Source organism: Phyllostomus hastatus, unplaced genomic scaffold (assembly GCF_019186645.2).
Source record: "Phyllostomus hastatus isolate PE091 unplaced genomic scaffold, TTU_PhHast_1.1 phas_contig_209, whole genome shotgun sequence".
NCBI lineage: Eukaryota > Metazoa > Chordata > Mammalia > Chiroptera > Phyllostomidae > Phyllostomus > Phyllostomus hastatus.
This window is the reverse complement of record NW_025333735.1, coordinates 14,326,076-14,343,826: the sequence shown is the minus strand read 5'-3', so window position 1 is coordinate 14,343,826 and position 17,751 is coordinate 14,326,076. Positions and strand designations below refer to the sequence as shown.

The 17,751-nt window shown below is 33.9% G+C and overlaps 1 protein-coding gene and 1 non-coding gene across 2 annotated transcripts in view; one reads left to right on the top strand and one right to left on the bottom strand.

The window, feature by feature from the left end:
• Positions 1–17,751, bottom strand: part of NEGR1 (neuronal growth regulator 1) — an 832,035-nt gene that overhangs the window by 687,402 nt on the left and 126,882 nt on the right. The gene's annotated exons all lie outside the window — the stretch shown is intronic.
• Positions 17,596–17,702, top strand: LOC123816595. The gene has a single exon (XR_006785301.1). It is a non-coding gene; the product is annotated as a U6 spliceosomal RNA (small nuclear RNA).

Genomic DNA, 17,751 nt, shown 5'->3' with positions numbered 1-17,751 from the left:
ACATATTCAGCACAACTGTATTTTTATGAATCTTGGTAAAAGTCTCAATTCAGACATTATATTTTGGGATTATTGATTTTTGTTATAGCTAATCTACTCAAAGTTTCAACTAATCCTTAGGTTTAAAAAAAGTAAAGGTTATTTAATTTTTGTCTGCTAATCCTGTCCACCAGGTTTCACACTTCAGCTATGACAATGACAATGATATTTCTCACACAATTAACTGATATGTAGGGTATTAAGATGGATATTTCCCACTTGACGATATTTAATCTCCAGTTGAAAAGCGAATATTGTAAATGAATTATTTTATTAAATGGATAAATAATTTGATTAGGATTTACTTTATTCTAGAAGGTGATATTTACAGTCACCTAATAAAGCAACAAATCACAATGAGATATGATCAATGCAATTGTAAGTGTTTGAACAAAGTTCAGGAGGAGAATATCCTTATCTCCAAAATGGGTTGTGAAAGGCTCCATCAGAATGAAAGGCAATGGGGTTTGGAAGGATGAATAGGAGTTTCACACATAAATAAAAAAGCTACAAATGTAAATGTCCCTTTAAACAAAGACAGTGCAATCAATGCAGAATAAATGGAAATAGATATATATTAAGTAAATGTACTGTTCTTACTAAGTACTATTATTCTTGTTTTTGGTAAGAATAAAAGTAGAATAAATCTGTTAAATAGGCAAAAAAGACTAAAGGTATTTAAATTAAAAAAATAATTGCTCAGGCTTCCATATTGGGATAAACATTTCAAAAGGTAAAATTTGTATTGCAAATATCAAAATATCATAGTGGTTCTCAGTGAGGGATGATTGTATCCTCTAACGCCCCTCCTCCTCCCCCCCCCCCAGTGGACTTTTGGCAATAGCTGGAGATATGTTGGGTTGTCACACCACCATGCAATGGGTATAGGATGTGAATGCTGTTAAATATATAGTTCCCAGAGAAATCCCAGAATATTTTCAAAGAGGGCTTTTCATAGTGAATAAGCAGAAAAATGTCTCAATTGGTCATCTTCTAAAATGGTTAAATATGCTGGAGAAGAATATCTTAGCTTAACTGGGTCTTACAGTGAGTTTAAAATAAATATGTACAAATGATTAATAAGAATTACTCAAATGAATATAAAATCCAGAGTCATAACCTGACAAGGTGAGAACCTTTGGGTTATACATAATTTAAATCAAATAGACCCATAGTTCATCTCGTAGCTAACCTACTGCCAGAGGAATATTGATGACAAACACACAGAGTCTACATTGGTGACCCTTAGAGAAATGAGCCTTTGAAAATATTGTGACTGAATTGTATATTGGAGAGTTGCTGAGAGAGTAGATCTTAAAAGTTCTCCTCTGGTGATGAGTGTTAAGTAAATTGAATGTAGTAATGACTTTGCAATCTATGCATATGTCAAATCATTATGTTGTATACATCAAAGCAATACAATGCTATATGTCAACTACATCTCAATAAAAATGGGGGTAAAGATATCTACAGAGCCAAAAAAAACCTACAGCTGACTTATTTAATAGTAAAATATTGAATATTCTCCCTCTGACGTGACAATGCAATCTGTGGAAGAGAGTTTGCTTTTTTTTAATGTATGAGTCTGGAAACATATATATATATAATAAAATTTGGGATTTTGTATATGTGAAAAGTCCCATGAATTTTACTTTTATACTATATACAAAAATTAAAGATGACATATATAAATGTAAAATTGAAATAGTCAAACTTCAAAAAATGTAGAATATCTTCATGACCTTGGAGTAGGAAAAGATTTTTCAAACAGGGCACAAAGATAATAACCATAAAAGAATAATAACATAATGGAGCTCCACTGAAAAACTCTTGTTTATTAACAATATCAATAATAGAGGAAAAAAGAAGGTCATGGACTAGGACATTTTCACTTATCTAACTATCATCTGTCTATCAAGGTTTATACTCAGAATACATTAACAACTCATACAAATCAAAGACAACTTCATTAGCTGTTCATTTCAAGGGACAGACCAATCTGCGTAAGAGGCTGCGCTCTTTCCTGTTTGGTGTTGATAGCAGCTTTGTGTGTAAGCCCAGGCTGGGAGAGCCCTGATTCCCGCTTTATGAACTGACCTCTTATCTCGCTGCTTTGCTGGCCTCAGTGAAATAGGGCCCTAGGGACCAGTGTATTTTGTCTCCCTGAGAAAAGTTCAAAATGGGCCCTTTAGGGGTCCCTCCTTCTGTCTTTGTCTTGTGGAAATGCACTCTGCAGAGGATTCTTGAGCCTGATCTGCCTGTTTTGTAGATCTTCCCTGTTGGCGGTGGTTTCGATTCTGCAGGACATAAGGGCTGGGTGCAACCTTCCTTTCTGGAAGGTTCAACTTCCACCAGGGAAGATCTGTCTGGCTATGAATAATCTCAGGTGCTCATCTCCCACTTTTCCAATTCCCAGCCCACCATCCTAGCATCAAAGAGAATTCAGAGCTCTTCACTCTGTGCAGCCTCTGCTTGTCAGCTATTTCTTGGCTGGGGCCAAGAAATCCCCTCGCTGTGCACCTTTCTGATCTTTCTGCCCAGCTGCAGTCAGTGGAAGCAAACCACACCCTCAATCTTTTCTCCTTGCTGGCAGGGCAGCTGTGTACTGGGTCCCTGCCCAGCAACACCTCAGCTTCCCTTCTAAAAAGTCTCTTCCGGCACTCCCACTGCAGCACTGAGTCACTGTCCAGCTTTCCGCACACACCACTTCTCCCAAAAGACAAGAGCCCCTCACCATCTTGGCTGGCTGCACTCAGTCTCCTCCACCCAACTTGGGTGCAGATAGAATCCCTCTCTCTCTTGCACCCTTTCTAAACTCCAAATTTGGGGGTGTTCAAGGAAGTAATTTTTCTGACAGTTATTTTCAAACATTTCTTTATATACTTTATATATGAACAACTTTCATTACATGTTGCTATTATTTACGATAAATCAAATCTTTGTCCCATTTAAAACTGAGTAAGTTCAGGTTTATGGTGACATAACCAAAATTTCATTATTTTGTTGCAATACATTTCTTACATTGACATTTGCAACTGCACACGCACACACACAGGCATACACACACATCACTTTCACACTTGCACTTCCACACACAATAAAGCGAAGGTTAATTTTATAAAATATCAAGTATGAAAAGTTATGTGCTATTTTTTAAATTGATAAAAATAAAAAAACAATAATTGCATAAAAAACCGAGCCCAAATTTTTTAAGACAATACTACAAGTATTCTATAGCATATTCATGCTTTATTTAAGATATGTACTAAAACTATAATAAATATCACATCTAAGCACCTAGATTATCATTATCTACCTATGAGAAAATGGAGAATAAAGCATAATTCAAGTTTTCCTTAAATATATTAGTAAATATGTATTAAGCAGTGAAAGTGTAGGTCCGGATTGTAAAATAAGTGAAAGCAAAATATGTTGGCAGGCAATTTGGGTGGACTTTATTTTATCCTTCCCCCTTTCCAATTTATTTTTCAATGATAGTTGACATGTATCCTTCCCCTTTTTTCAGATAAATGATTATTACCTAGACATTTACTAAGATAGCTAAATAGTAATAAGAAGAGTTTACCAATTGATTTGTGATTATTAAAAGATTATTAGTATTTTATTTTCTTTTTGTGGGGCAATGCACAGAATTTATAAGGTACATATTCAAATAACTTTCTAGTATTTGATGTAAATATTGTTTATCTCAATACTAAACTGAATGCTAATTATTTGCCAAAAAGGAAGTTTCCTATAAAGCATGAATAATTACTTTCTTTAGGAAGATTTTGTAATTATCAATAATACCACCACAAGAACATAATTTCTATGCTTGTTCAAAAAAATAAAGCATCCCTATACTTACTAAGCTTCTAACTGAATTTATGCTACAAATATATCAGAACATGCTGTCTTCATCTATTTCCAGAAAACATTAAACTACTACCCTCAACAAGCTGTTCTCATTTATAATACAATGCATTTGTAGTGTTGGCAAATGGGAAATCCCAGAGCTGGTGAATAAACAGGAAGCTTCATCTTGAGTTAATAATCCCCCAGGACCCTATTTGTAAAGAAATGACCTTTGCAATAATATGCACAAACATGTAGTTTGATATTTAGCAGAAATATTGTGAATTTTATTCCCAATACATTTAGTAACTTTATGTTTTTTCACATACACAGATTTGTGACCTTCGGCATGTTTATGAAAAATTATATGCATGCACACATAAATGTACATGACTATACATATATGCATATAACCACACACATATGTACATACATGCATCATATATTATACACATGATAGCAGCAGTTCTTAGGGCTTGCACAATGAGCTCTTTAATTATAGAAAATATTAGCATGGCATAAAGTGGAGTGAAATTATTTGGATAGAATGTTCTATTGTCATTAAAGTAATATTCAAAGGACATTATAATTTAAATACTGCTATAAATATCAGAAACTATTTACAAAAGTAAATGTCATTAACCCTTAACCTGTTGGAGTGTAGTTTTTCCTCTGTAATTTCATAACCACCTTAACAGAGAGCAATGAATTCCAGTAACAGTATTAAACTGTGATTACACTGAAATACATTCTTTTAAAACAATCTGGCACCTTGTTCAATTCTATATATCTTCTGAGTATGTCTAAATAATGTGAGACATAATTTGCAAACAGATGACACATCTTAGAATGCCTTCTTTAAAGATCTGTTAATTGTACATGATATGAAATAAGCTTCATGTCAGAAGATTGTTCTGAAGCATTATTCAATCTTATGCAAAGGTCCTCAAATGAATAAGAATCTCTCTATGGAGCTATGCAGGTAATCAGAGTTTGGGTCCAGAAACGTCTGGGAGCAGTTATTAGCAAAAGTGTATTTTCCATGAAACTAATGAACCTTAATTGTCGAGGTTCCTAACTGCAAGGCCTTGGGAGGAGTCTTACAATTCTGTATAGATGGGCACATCTTTTTTTTTTTTAAGATTTTATTTATTTACTTTTAGAGAAAGGGGAAAGGAGGGAGAAAGGCAGGGAAAGAAATATTGATGTGTGAGAAATACATTGATGGGTTGACTCTCCCACGTCTCCAACTAGAGACCTAGCCCGCAACCCAGGCATGTGCCCTAATAGGGTATTAAAGCTGCAACCTTTAGATTTGCAGGTGAGCATTCAATCCACTGAACGACACTGTGCCACATGTCATTGGTCACATATTTTTTAAAGTGAAGAAGTAAAATAATTTTGTATTTGTTTTCTTACAAATATTCTTGAAATTATATAAATCCCATTCCCTGAAGAATCTGGTCTATCTTGATTTTAAGATTATCTATGGAAAACTGTGTTATCCCAAAGTCTCAATAAAGTTCCATTCAGTATTGCCAAAAAACAAACAAACATAAAGAAGAATCTCTTTAACTGGTATCATAGACGCTACTACCTGTTTTAATTGCATCTATATTCGCCTATTTATTTCCATGAACCTTCAGCTATAGTGAAAGAATATTTTATTTTACAAGCTGATTTTGGCCTTATAAGCAAAGAATTTATCATGAATAAAATCATTCATAGAATATTTTAAATTTATTTTATATAATCCTGAAATTATGTTATAGAATTCATACAAGTGTATATAACAAACAGTAAGACCAAATTCCCCTGGAAGCACGTAAGCAGGCCCAACAACACTTTTTTGCTTCATACCACATAATATTAAAAGCTTTAAAAAATGCTGTAGGATCATGATAATGATAAAGTTTAACTACAGGTGGCCACTCGTGGAAATAAAGGCAAGGGTTTTGGGCAAAGATGAAGACTTCAACACTGGACAACAGATTAAGTCTCTCAAAGTTCATGAAAAAAAGGTAAAATTTAGAATATATAGAAAGCTTCTTACAGCTTTCAAGCAATATAGAAAGTCCTATAGAGGAACATGATGAAGGCAAAGAAGTCATCTTTGTTTGTATTCTCAGCCTAATAAAATAGTTTTAAATAGGATCAAATCATTATTTAATGGGAGGAGGTAACATTTTTTGTATAATTGATTTAAAAGTTTGAATTCAAAAGATTATTTTAGTGACTGTATTTAAAGCTGTGAGTAATTGAACACCCATAGAAGCATAAGGGGAATGTGGGTTTATTTTGTATTATCTGCACATGCAAAATTACAGAAGTGGAAGACCAACAGCCTGGGGAATGTTTTGGCCTGGATTACTACTGCTTCAGCCAATTTAAGAAATACATGCTCTTTTACTATTACATATTAATGATCTTTGCTTGAAACTAGGGATCTATCATTTATATAATTATATAATCTGAGATGGAACATTTGAGGAATTGGAAAAGGAATGAAACATATTTCTCCATTCAAACAAAGAAGCTGCTGGCTTGCAAATCCCTTGCCTTTAGGTTTATTAATGATTAACAGTTAGAAAGAAAGAAAATATGAGTATTTCTGAGCCATCACCAGGGAGGCTTTAGCTCCCCCACCAGCTCCATGAACCCTCCCCAGTCCTAAGTAAGCATGCATTTGGTGAAAACAGTGTGCCTTCTATTCCAACTATAGTTTCAAGGCAAATTCTTTATGTTACTTCCTCTTGTTATTATGGTCATCCTAATTTCCATCCTTGCTTCACCAATATTCTGAGGGAACCCCTGGAGTACAGTTTAAAAAAACTGAAAAAAGAGGAGTAGCCAGAGGAAAACCTAAGCCTTACAATCAGGATAGAAAAACAAAACAAAACATATAAACACAATAAAATAGCAATCAAACCTTGAGAGACAGGGAAGACAAATACATTTACCTGGAAACCCAGTAGTAAATAGGTCTATGTAGGTGGTAGGAACCAAATGGCTCACGGATTTGGAGTTAATTTTACAGAAATGAATCTGGTTCCCTGGACAGACTTAAAAGATTACCAGAAACTCATTTCGATTGTCCCTAATACATCATATTACTAATTGCCTTTGTGAAACTAGTGTTAAAAATTATAGGTGTTAGCTCACTGTTGGCATTGGATGCTTTTTATTTTTAGAATTACATTGGATTTTACAAAAGAATTACTAACGAAAATATGTGGTTTAATGTGGAATTAATCTCAGACAAGCAATTTTCACTGATAAAATTATTGGTATAAATAATTTCATTTGAAAATACAAAGTCACCTAAATGATTAAGGGACTATAATTTCCTCATTGGTTAACATAAGTTATTTTTAAAATGGGTATTAATTTTTTAACTAAAAGATTTTTATTTATTTATTAAATTTTTTAAACTTTATTGTTTGTTGTTCAATTACAGTTGTCTTCATTTTACCCCCCATAAAAGATTTATTAATGATGGTAAATATATAAGGTTCATATTAAAGTTTGAAGTTGCTCTAATTTCTTACATGTCACTCAATAAAATGTCAGTAACAACCTCCAGGAACTGTTAGGTTATAGTGAGTGTCAACTGTACAAAAGAAGGTGCTGCTAAATGAAGTCCTGTGATTACATCTCACTCAAATTTCCGAAACAGAGGATCACAAGAGCATGTAAGCAGCTGTATATACACTTCAATTACCTTCATTCTAAGATTAAAACATTTTATTTTAATATTTATTCATGGCCTTTAAAGTAGCAATACTAATAAGAATAACACAATTTTTATAGTACTATCATTAATATTATGCCAAAAAGCTACTAAGTTATAAAAGCTGGTACAAAGTGTAGCCAAATAAAAATTTAAATTTAGTCCATAAACTATATGTTCAATTGCATGCATTGAATATCTATTAAGTTATTTATAAATCAATTATAAAATTTTAGTATTAAAATACAATGGTATTTTATTATACATCATGAAAATAGAAATGAAATATTGTTGCTATTATGGATATATACACATCACAGATAGTATATTCAAAAGACCACATATAGCCCTGGCTGGTGTGATTCACTACATTGGGTGCCAGTCTGTGAACTGAAAGGCCTCAGGTTTGATTCCCAGTCAGGGCACATGCCTGGGTTGAGGACCAGGTCCCCAGATGGGGGTGTGTGAGAGGCAATTGATCGATGTTATCTCTCACACATTGATGTTTCTCTCTCTTTGTTTCTCCCTCCCTTCCCCTCTCTCTAAAAATAAATAGATAGAATTATTAATAAAAATATCCTCAATATTAAATGAGACCAAATATAGCAGTGCATGCTTATTTTATTCAAAATATGTATAAAGTAATGTAATAGGATAACACACCTATGTCACTTTTGAAAGATTTAATATTTTTCACCTAGAATCAAGAAAGTTTATCTGTTAAAAGTAAATAGTCTTATTGAATTTATAGAACATGATCTACATTTTATCTACAGCACAACAAAGTAAGTAGTATCAAAGTTAAGAACCTGACAACGATCATACAGGTGGTGACTATGTGAGAATAGAAGTCAATGTCCCGACTTTGGATCCAAAACTTTTATTATATCTGTTGCTCCTCAAAGACAATTTTCTCAACTATGAAATAATTTTAATGTATGATAGTAAGATTAGTAAATCCTTAAGAAAAACTACTAGGATAATGCAGGATAGTCTACTATGTGATGTGATTCCCTCAGGTAAGCCGTTTGAAAATGCAATTATGCGTGTGTGTGTGTGTGTGTGTGTGTGTGTGTGTGTGAGAGAGAGGGGGGGGAAGGGAGATCATTTGTGAGAAAAAGTCTGTGGTAGAAATTAGAATGTTTGATTTTTATCTCCACAGTTCTTGATCTTTGCAAATTCCAGAAACATCTATTTATAAATGAAGCTAGAAAAAAACAGAGCCCTGGCTAGTGTAGCTCAATGGATTGAGCACGGGCTGTGAACCAAAGTGTCACCAATTTGATTCCTAGTCAGGGCACATGCCTGAGTTGCAGGCCAGGTCCCCAGTGGGGGGCCATGTGAGAGGCAACAACACATTAATGTTTCTCTCTCTCTTTTTCCCTCCCTTCCCCTCTCTCTAAAAATAAATAAATAAAATCTTAAAAAATATTAAAAAATAAAAACAAAGCTAGAATTTTAAAACCAAAGCTACAACAAATCTGTAACAACAATTATTATATTTTTAAGTATGGTTTTTATGTTAGTTTTATTGTAAGGTGTAACTGAATCTTAATGAATCCATATTATTTTATTTATGCTACATTAAGTTTTCACTATTATAATGAGCTGCCAAAATGAGTGCTGACTGTATTTAGGTTTGGTTATTTGCCAGGAGACCATAAATTTAAATAACTAGAGGGAAAGGAGTTGGGGGAGGTAGGAGAGGGTATAGGGGAAATAAGTGGTGATGGAAGGAGACTTGGGGTGATGAACACACAATACAATGTACAGATGATGTATTATAGAATTGTACACCTGAAACCTATATAATTTTATTAACCAATGTCCCCCAGTAAATTCAATTAAAATAAGCAAATGAATGTATGGTTCAACCATAAAAATAAAATAAAATACAAAGAAAATGTAAAAAATATAAAAGATAGATGGATAGATAGATAGATAGATAGATAGATAGATAGATGGATAAACTATTGGCAGAAAGTCCATTCCCTAGAAACAGCATCATGTTATGACATAAGTCTGGAACCAGAGTTCAAGTTCTACCTCTGCCTCTAATGGCTTCTAAGGCCTCAAGCTAGCTTTTCACACTCCCTGAGCCCATTATTTCATCTGTAAAATGATAGTAGTGTTAACAACTGTCAAAAATCAGAGATTTTATCCTACTTGTAAGCTAATATGTCAGCCTGCAACACTTTTATAAAGGCTGGAAGTAAACATGAGACTCTTGGTTCAAAGAAAAAGAACTTTATCATAATTTTATGAGCTTTAGATTTCACCAGTTCCTTTTCCATCCAAAGAAACATGGAGCAGTGTTACACGGCACAGGAGGATGCTGCAAAGTGGGCTTATGTCATAGTGGAAGTTCCCTGAATTTAGGAAAGCCCCAATCTTATAAAAGGGCTTCCAGCAAGCACACCCCATATTTTCCCCAGGGGAGATCTTATCTTGATTTTACTGGACACAGAGAAATCTGCTTTTTGCACTGGAGGGAGATACCACTTTTCTCCTCTGAGTGCGTTTGCTTCAGAAATATCGTTGCAAATATAGTCCAGGACAAAAGTGGTCACAAAATGTATAGAAACACCATAGAGAATTAGCTCTCAACAGATAAGAGCATCATTGTGACTATGGGCAGTCATAATGTATGAATAATGTTACTTAAAATTGTAGAAATTGTAATTTGTTATGTAACGTTAATTTTCACCACTAGAAATTTTCTTTAAAAAATAGCTTTTGTGTAATGAAGCTAAAAATTAAAAGCTTCTGAAGGTAGTAAATTAGTCAGATGTTTAAAGTAGTCCTCAATAAAGCTTGATATCTTGAACATATGTATTTCATATATAAAATAAATAGAGCAACAATTAGCAGCTGACTATTTTTAGTGCACCCATGTCTTTGATAAAACAGTACCTGGAAGACACACAATTCATCACAACCAAGGAGTAACTGACTATGTTTTTATTTCTAAAAGGGAAAGGAAATATCTTTTTATACAATTATATATTTACAATTTTATATCATCTTTTTCAAAGTCCAGAAGATAAAGGGGAAGCAAACATTGTTACCTCCAACTGGTTGAAAGACAAAAACAAAACAAACTAGCTAACACACATGCATTAGAAAGGTATTTTAGGAAGAAAGCAAATGGCATGAGAACACACACTTTCATCAGTCGAATGAATATAAATAACTCCCAGGAATAGTGATCTTACATGTGCTCAGTAGAATCTTACAGAACATTTAATATGACCTAAAAATCATCTGGATGAAGATCTTATCTCTCTTTGATGACCACACTAAATAAGCATGAACTATGTCTTATTTGCTATAGGAAATAGGTTGTTAAAAGCTCAAGAAGTATAAAAACATAACAAGCTAAGATTGCATTAAACAATATAATCATACTGGATCATGATAGAGCATTACATTAAGGGTTTGCAATGGTGTTAAATCCCTTTAAGAGAAGCATATTTACAAAGAACAGGTGTGGAACATTTGAGCAATTGAGACAGAAGGTATTATTAAAGTGCAGCAATAAATAATAAAAAGAATATATCTGAAAAACCAACAGCTGCCCCCTGAGTGTGAAGTTTAATAAAGATAGGTACCACAAAGTAGACATAACTATCAGTAATAATTTAAAACTGCAACAATAATAGCATTCATATTTTCAGAGATATGAATACATATGGCAGTCATGTACATGACCATTCATGCTAAAATAGTTTAAAAAATTCTATATAGTCTTAAGTGAAATAATCCTTATTTTACAAAAAGGTGGTAAGCATTTTATATGAATTTGCTATGATTTTGGTATGTTCAATTATTTCAAATATTATTGTTATACTTCTTGACTAGGGCTAAGAATTTCTAAAGTTGCATTTATGTTGGTTGTTTAAGACATCAGAGAATCATTTGACCAGGATGTATTTATTTTTCTATATTTAATTATGCTAATGACAATGACAGAATGAAATAAAATATAATAGAACAAATGAGTGAACCATATGACTGTATCAGTCTGCTTCCTTACACAGTTTCCAGGCTGTGGCACAGGGAGAGTAAACCAAGGCAGAGCTCAGCAAAGTTGAGGAGACAGAGCTGGAGACTAGGGGTTTTAGGGCAACGTTTTCAAGGTAGTACCGGAGAAAGAAACCTGAATATATGCAGAGTCTCCCTTAACTTTTTAGCGAAATGCTGATCTGTGCAGATATGTACTTTTATTATTTAACAGTCTTCAAAAATAATTATTCAAACAAAATAATAAAAATGTATGCATAGCATTTATAAATAAATGGCATTTATAATATAAGTAAAATGTAAGATGAAAATGGCATAAAGGCTAGGCAAGAGAAATGAAAGTATACTATATGAGGTTCTTATAGTATACATTAAGAAGTATAATATCACATTAATGTTTTAACAGATTAAACTTATATACTATAAATCCCTAAACAACTACTAAAATAATAAATAAAATGATGAGCTGTAACCTGTAAGCCAAAAACAAAAAGGATCAATAAAAATACTTCTTTAATTCAAAAGAAGACAAAACATGAGGAAAAGGGGAATAAGAATAAATAGGACAAATGAAAACATACAGTAAGATCATGGACTTAAATAAGATTATATCAAAAATCATCACATTAAATAGCTAGTGTTCCAAACACCCAATTAAAAGGGAGATATGTCACACTGGATGAAAAAGGAAGACTCAGTTCTATGTTGTGAGGAAGAAATATACAAATATACTTTAAATATAAAGATAAAATAAGTTAAAAGTAATAGGATAGGCAAACATAATCTATACAACACATAAAAAATGGAGTGGTTATATTAATAAAAGAAAAAGCTTACTTCAGAGCAAAGAGTGTACCCAAAATAAAGAAGATAATTTCATAATTGTAAAGGGTTCAGTTAATCAAGAGGATACAATCTTAAAACTATTCTCACATAATAACAGAGGTTAAAAATACATAAAGCTAACACTGCTAAACCTGCAGTTATATAGATAAGCCCACAATTGTAGTTGATTTGAACACCTATTTCTCAATAATAATAGGATAAGCAGACAAAACATAATCTATGGTATAAAACATTGACAACAGTATCAACTTGACATAAGTGTACATTTGTAGGATATTCTATCAAACAACAGAATACACATTCTTTTCAAATGTGCATGAAATATTTATCATGATACGCCATACTCTGTATCGTAAAAAAAGTCTCAATAGATTTTTAAAAATTCAAGTCATAGGAAGTATGTTCTCATTCCACTATAAAATTAAATTATAATTCAATAAAAATGTTATCTGGAGACTTTCCAAATGTTGTAAACTAGATAGCACATTTCTAAATACCTCGTGAGTCAAAAAGTAAATAAAAGGGAAATTAGAAATTTGTTAGATGTTATTAAGCAGTACTGAGAGTGGTGTTATAGCACAACAAGCCTGTATTAGAAATTTAAAAAGTCTCAATCCAATGACTTCACCCTTCAGGAATTTAAGAAAGAGGAAATAATTGAACCCAAACTAATAGGAAGAAAGGAAATAGATCAGAGAGAAAAATCAATCATCTAGAGAACAGAAACAACAGATAAACCAAAAGTTAGTTATATAAGAAAAAATAATGAGATTGATATACCTCTAGCCACATTGATTAGACAAAAATGAGAATAAATAATTTTTCATTATCAGGGATGAACATGGTAACATATTACTAGAGATTCTATATATATTACATATATAAAAATAGAAATATTAAGAAGAGTTTTATGCCAATACATTCAAAAAGTTGGATAACAAGTTTTTTGAAAGATACAAACTACCATAGTTCACTCAGAGAAAGACAACATGAATAGCCCTATATATATTAAAACATATACTATATCATTTACACATTGTATAAAATGCGAACTGTTCTATAAACAGAATGCTGATCAGTGTTTGGCTGGGGACAAGGTAGGTGTAGTAAAGAGGATGAGAAGGAGAATTTAAAAGAGGAATGAGAAATAATTGGGGGGCATGATGGGTATGTTTACTATCTTAATTCTGGTGATGGTTTCATTTGTATATATTCACCAAAATATGCTGAAGTGTCCATATTCAAAATGAGTGGTTTATTGCTCATCATATTAAAAAGTTCTTAAAAAAGAATAAATGACTGTTAAGCTTGATTAATAGCTAATAGGAAAGCCAAGGCATTTATTTATTCTTTAAATCTTTTATTATACAAAACAATTATGTATTATACAAAACAATTCATATCATTCCCAATATGTAATAAAATATAGCATTAAAAAAGGGAAAATGAAAGTGTGATTCACTCTTTCATCTAATTCCCAAGTCATTAGTTCCATATAATAGAGTATTTGGAAAATATTTCTATGAATTTATTTCTGGTCATAAAGTTTTAATATTTATAATTAGTTTAACAAGTTGCCTAAATTTAAATTTGTTTAAATATAATATTTGAAAAAAGAATACTCAAAGCTTAACCATCCTAAACGTACACACAAACACACACTCAGGCACACATAAAGTGTGACATAAATTTAAGGGTCAGGATGGCACATGCACAATGACCCTCGTCCAAGTAACAAGAATTTTAGTCCATTACAATGCACATGATTTTAATGTTAGCATAGGTAGTTAGCTAGTTATTAATAGGAAGGAAGTAAAGGGGATAGGACATTGTTGAGCCTAATGGGCTGAGGCATGAACCTGTTTGCTGCACCAGGAAGCTAAAACATTTACAGACTCTTTCACATACTGCAGGGAATGCCACTGAAGAGATTTAATGTTCAGATCATACAGGAAATCTTCCCAGTAGCACTGCCCTTCCTCCAGTACTGGATTTTAACGGGGAGAAGAGGTAAACACATGTGTGATATAAGTCAAAATAGTGTACAGGCAGTTGCTTGACCACAGAGGCCTGTCAGCCTAATGTGGGAAAGAGATCAGTTGCTGGGGTAGGGGGTAGGGGGTCAACCCATCAAAGGCTCTGGAAAGGTTGGGGAGTTGATTAATTTTTAAAATGTGCTTGGGCTCTGGCTGGTGTGGCTCAGTGGACTGAGTGCCAACTTGAGAACCAAAGGGTCACTGGTTTGATTTCCAGTCAGGACACATGCCTGGGTTGCAGGCCAGGGCCCCTAGTAGGGGGCATGCAAGAGGCAACCACACACCGAGGTTTCTCTCCCCCTCTTTCTCCATCCCTTTCCCTCTGTCAAAAAATTAATAAATAAAATATTTTTAAAAACATGTGCTTGGTCCCTCCCAAGGTAATATAACCCAGTCTAACAACAAGACTCTCTCCTGCTTGCTCAGGATCACACACTCACCTCACTTGTTCATGCATCCTCTCCATAGCGACCAGGTTGGTCTAGCAGCCAAGCAGACTACAAAGACTACTTGGGTTTAGCAGAACAGCCAGGAATGGCACTAAGCTACCTGGATGGGGACTGAGACCACTCAGCAGTTGTCTGGGCTCCTAAGTACTAAGCTTTAATATGAAACAGAAACTCTGGACACTGGCCTATGTTTTGGTCTTGCTCAAGACACAGAAAGACTTTTTCCATGTTGGGACAGACAGAGGTGGGGCACAGAGGAAGCCTTCTATTTCCACCAGAATAAATCTTGCTGCACCACAGTCTCCCATGTGTGGGTCCATGTAAATGCTTTTGTCGCAATCCTGTGAAAGAACCCCACTTCCAATGTCAATGCTAAAACTTAAGTATGTAATCAAGCACATCTGACAACAAAGTGTGTTTTGTTGATATCAAGCCCTTTCATATTATAAAAAAATATAGAATAGTCAAAATAAATATTTTATAAAATAATTTAGTAATAAACTTCCAGAAATTAGACATAAAAAATGATAATTACCTGAAGCCAGAAATGCAATTTAGACACAATTTTTTAAAATTGTGCTTAACTTGCAGAGGCTGAAGGAGTAGTGGAACTGCATCTGGATACTAAGGATCAACCACTAAATTGTAATTCCCATTGAAGACTGGAAGACAAGGACCACAGGTGGCAGAATTAGAATGAAGACACCTCTCTTAAGCTGGCAGGGTTAGAGTACTATTCCATTTGAAAAGGAAAGCAACAAGAAAAGCAACTTCTATCTATCTAGAGAAGGATTTATGAAATTTCCTCCTATTTAGGCTCTGTGTGAGAAAAATTACATTCTAAACTTCTCTGAAATATACTTCCAAAGTCCACAGTGCATGGTACTCACAAATGTGGACCTTGAGAAGATGTGAATGCTGAGATGGAACTTATCTGCTTACCTGGATTCCTTATGATCAACCAAAGGCCCAAACTTTATGAATAATAAGAGTCCAGCCAAATTTTGCTTGTAGGGGTTCCTCTTGCACTCCATATACCTAAAGAACGTCAGACTGAACTTTCAGCTTCTTGAATTATGCTTTCCTTGTTTATACCATCTCAGTCTGACTCAACCACTGCAGTGAAATCCTGGTTTCAGCATTTTACCAATGGACCGAGACCTGCCCTGTCCAATCAGAACTGCACAATTGGTATACTTCATAAGTGGACCTAATTGAAAACTTGGGTGGGAATTTTTGCTGTAAGTGATGGTCTCCTCTTTGTCTCAGTGAAGAACAATCTAGGTTTCCACCTGAATCTGTGTCTCTTAGGCTGCAACTCCATTTTGCTCAAACAATGCTTTTTATCTTTTAATACAGCCTAAAATTAATTTTGTTTTTACATAAAGAAACAAATAAGCAAATGGAAACAAAACAAAACAAAATACTGGTCAAGATGCAGTTACATTCTACAGTTATAAGTTCGACCATTCAATAAATTTCCATGAGGAAGAGACAGTGAACAGTAATTAGAAGAACATACACCTTGAGTCTAAAACAATAAATACAACTGATAAGAGTCATGTTGAAAATGATTAAGAAGATAAAGAGACATCAATATGATAATAAAACAAAACAAAAACTATCAAAAACAGGAAGCATCAGAAAACAAGCTAGAAATAAAAATATCTAGTCATGAACTGTATAAGGGCACTTCAGTCAAAAGGTCAAGGACAGATTGACCACACATATGATGGTGGTCCTATATGATTATCATGAATCTAATTTTCCTAACCCCTAGTGACATCCTAGTCTAATCCATTACTCTTCTGTGAGGATCTCAATCTATGGGCTAGAAATGTCTAGGGCACTCACCCAGGCCACTGTGTACTTCCCAAACACTACTTTTGAAAAATCAGTGTTTTATCTGAATCAGTGCTCAGGTTCGTATTATGATTGCGAGACATCCTTCAATAATAACCATTATAAAACTTTGAGGAAAAAATAGTTTATTACTTACAGGAAGGCCCTGGTGCAAACAAGACAAGCCAGGGGGCAAACAGCAAGGAGGGTGAGTGGGGGACCTTCATATCACACAGAGAGCAGTGGGGTTCTGCTTCATCTGAGGTCCAGTAAGAGGGCCTAGGTTTTCAATGGATCACTTTTCTTATTGGTGAACTTAAGTCAAAACAGCAGGAATTTAAGTTCCAAAACAGAAAGAAAAAACAGGTCAAATGATAAGTTATAGAAATCAACCAAGATCTTTAAAACAATGAAGCCTGAACATGGAGGAGGTGTCCTGGCTCTATATCTAGTCACATGGCTGGCAATGTGCTTAAATGTCATAGCCCTCTTTGAAGTGGAAGCCTGGGAACTCAAAGCTTAAATCAGGCACTTGGGTTATTAAAAAGAAAAAAGCCAAGTGTTGGGATTTATTTTACAATTATTCAAGTGTTTGGAATGATGCTGTTGTAAATAAACCTACTGCATCTCCATAGCTGCTATTGCCTCTGATTTGTGTAAGTACACATAATGATGTTAGCACAATGACAAATTTCTCAGAATATTTATTTCACCATCCTTAAGTTGCACATGACTCTATTCACTACATTAAAACTAAATGAAAGACTAAACAGAAGTGCTCACTTTGGCAGCACATATACTAAAATCGGAATAATACACAGAAGATTAGCATGGTCCCTGAGCAAAGAAGACACTCAAGTTTATGAAGTGTTCCATATTGTTAGTATGGTACTGTCAGAAGGACAGATGCATAAATCACTGGAACAGAATA